Genomic DNA, 3,189 nt, shown 5'->3' on the forward strand with positions numbered 1-3,189 from the left:
GGCCCTATGGTCCTCTCTGTGCTTTGGCTGCTCTGAGTGGGAATATTGTCCTCAGGGTTTGGTGGGCCAGGATGTGCTCCACTCTCTCTCTTCCTCTCCCTTCATTTGCTCCTCTGTGCTCTGATCAGGCATATCCCTTTCCCTGAGCTGTAGCTTCATTGGTGTCCTCTGAAGTGAATTCTTCTGTGGGGACGGGGCACTGTCCACATAGCTGGGATTGGGGCCAGCCCCTCAGACCTCTCTGTATAAAGCTTTCTTATACACATACGAGTCTCCCTGGATTTGTTTCTCTTAGACTACCCAGATTAAGCATGCACAAACACAAACTATTACAATGAAATATGCAAAGATTTGGACTTAGAACATCATAAAAGAATGATATACTCAGTATTTCTCAAGTTGAAAGAACTAATGAAAAAAATCAAGTCTTGAGTTATAATACTGAGACATTCTATGGGCAGCTGTTTAACTACCTAGGAAGTATCAAAGGAAGAATACGTATTCCTTCGGAGTCACTGTACCAGAAAGTATTGGTTGATGGCCATTTCAGGAGGCAGCATATGATCAAGAACCAATAGTATTTGAGGAGGAAGTCCAAGCTGCACTGAAAGCATTTACAAAAAATCAGGCTGAAGGAATTAATGAAATACCAGTTAAGATATTTGAAAATATATAGAAGTGCATATTCATCATCCCAAAAAATAAAGAAAACAGCTAGTGGGACAATTGATTGAATAGATCCACATTTGTGCTCATTAAAAAGAAATATGATCCAAAATAAGTCATATTTTTAGTAAATTTCATTTTACTTGGTTCTACAATCAATGCCCAGGGAAGCCACGGTCAAGAAGTCAAACAGTGAATTTTCTTAAACAAATCTGCTCCAAAAGACCTCTTTAAATGCTCAAAAAGGCCTTTTTGTAAAACTGACTGGAACCATGAAGGGTGTCCCGAAAAAGAAAAAGAATGTCCCTGCTGTTCGCGAGACCCTTAGGAAAAAGTGAAGGAACTTTATGGAACTAAAGATCAAGCACCTGAGAAAGAAGTTTGCCCAAAAGATGCTTCAAAAGTCAAGGGGGAAGCTTATCTATGAAAAAACTAAATGGTTAGGATGGGAAGGAAAGCTAGCAACTTCTATGTACCTGGAGAACACAAGCTGGCATTTGTTATCAGGATCGAAGGTATGATGTGTGCCCCAAAGTTTGAAAAGTGTTGTAGCTTGTTCTCCTTCACCAGAGCTTCAATAGCAACTTTGTTAAGGCGTAACAAGGCTTCAATGAACATGCTGAGGATGGTGGAACCATACATTGCATGGGGTACCCAAACCGGAAGTCTGAATGAACTGACTTACAAAGTTGATGATGGCAAAATCAGTAAGAAGCAGATTGCCCTGACAGATAGCACTTTGATTGCAAGATCTCTTTGTAAATATGGCATCGTCTGGATGGAGGATCTGATCCACAAGATCTATATTGTTGGGGAATACTATAAGGAAGAAAACAACTTCTGGTGGTCCTTAAAATGATTTTCTCCACAATGTGGAATGAAGAAAAGACCTCTCATTTCGTAGAAGGTGGAGATGCTGGCAACAGAGAAGACAAGATCTACAAGCTTATTAGAAAGATGAACTAATCTGTCTGCCATAATTATTTTTTGCAATCTCGTTAGGTAATAAAACAGAAAATGCTTTCTCATTGATAAAAAAGGAATCTTGTCATGTGTGATGAAGAAAGCTATCAGAAAGATTAGTGACTGGAAAGACTTGTCTAAAAACAAGCAGCCATCTAAGTGAGGCACCAGCTAAGTCCATTGGAAGGAGCACACCAGCCTATATGATCCAAGCATTGTAAATAATAAAAACCAAACTCAGAGGAGGGAAGAGTATTAGAGCCTGAATTCTGAACACCCTGTTTGCAGAAGGGTATGGATAACACTGCAAGCTCAAAATTTATGTGGAGGGTCCCCTATGCAGATTCAGCCTCAGGTGAATCCAGTCCAACTATGGACCAGGGATGGGACAGGCATTGCAGTTAGGTCAAAATGCGATGCCTTGTCATTTGGCCTCCTTGATCCAATGTATTATTGTTCTAGTTTTTAATATCTTCTACTTTGTTTTTTGGTTGAGGCTATTCTCTTACATTGTCATTTCTTGTTGGTCCATTTGTTTGTGTTTGTTTAGATTTTGCATGTTTTTCTGTATATGAAACCTAGGACGTGTACATTTATAGAGATAATAGCCAGATTAATCATTTCAAAGGGACACTGCAGGGGAGGCAAGCAGGAAATGGAGAGATAACAACAACTACAAGGAAGAAGAAATATCCTGGCATTGATATTGGCAATGGTTAGACAACTATTATGAATCTGTTTGAACGACTGAAATGCATATGTGAATTGTATGCCAGGGAAACTGTTAAAAATAAATACGTTAATTATTTTTTTAAAAAAGGAATGTTGTCATTATGAAAACTAAGCCATGCCATGATATTTTCCATTGCCTCATAGGCATGTGGAAATTAGACGATGGATCAGGAAAACAGAAGAATCGGTACCTTTGACTGATTGTGTTCGTGAAGAACATTAAATATCCCACGGACCTCCAGAAGAATGAGCAAATCTGTCTTGGAAGTACAGCCCAAATATTTCTTAGAAGTGAGAATGGTAGAATTTCATCCCACTACTTTAGACGTGTTATCAGGAGGGACCAGTACTTGGAGAAGGGCATCAGGCTGAGGAAATCAGAGGAGAGGGCCAGCCAGGAAAAGGAAGACCCTCAACGAGATGTATTGACATAGTGACTGCAACATTATGCTCAAGCATAACAATTATTGTGGAAATGTGCAGGAGTGGACAGTGTTGCTGTGTTGTGTACAGGGATCACTATGAGTCAGAACTGGCTCGATAGCATCTAACAACAGTTCAAAGGCTCAATAGAGCCAAGGGACTAGGATCGATTGTGGGGACAATGGCAGTCTAAATATTATGAATATATTGCTATTTTTTAATTTTCAGATAAAGTTGATCGACATCCCATTGTTGAAAATAAGAAAATTCTCCTTTATCATCCTCAACCACATATCCTTCCTATTTTCCCATGTTTTTTAATAATCATATTATTTTGTTTAAGTCAACATTATAAATAATAGTTGTATTTTAATTTCTCTTCTTATCTTTCTCTATAGGAGCAAA

At 38.8% G+C, this 3,189-nt stretch overlaps 1 pseudogene; it reads left to right on the top strand.

Annotated features, from left to right (window-relative positions):
* Positions 1-1,013: 1,013 nt before the first annotated feature.
* Positions 1,014-1,632, top strand: LOC123521719 (annotated as a pseudogene).
* The last annotated feature ends 1,557 nt before the right edge of the window (positions 1,633-3,189 follow it).

Source organism: Echinops telfairi, unplaced genomic scaffold (genome assembly GCF_000313985.2).
Source record: "Echinops telfairi isolate 266 unplaced genomic scaffold, ASM31398v2 ScPeMD7_44;HRSCAF=162, whole genome shotgun sequence".
Classification (NCBI taxonomy): Eukaryota; Metazoa; Chordata; class Mammalia; order Afrosoricida; family Tenrecidae; genus Echinops; species Echinops telfairi.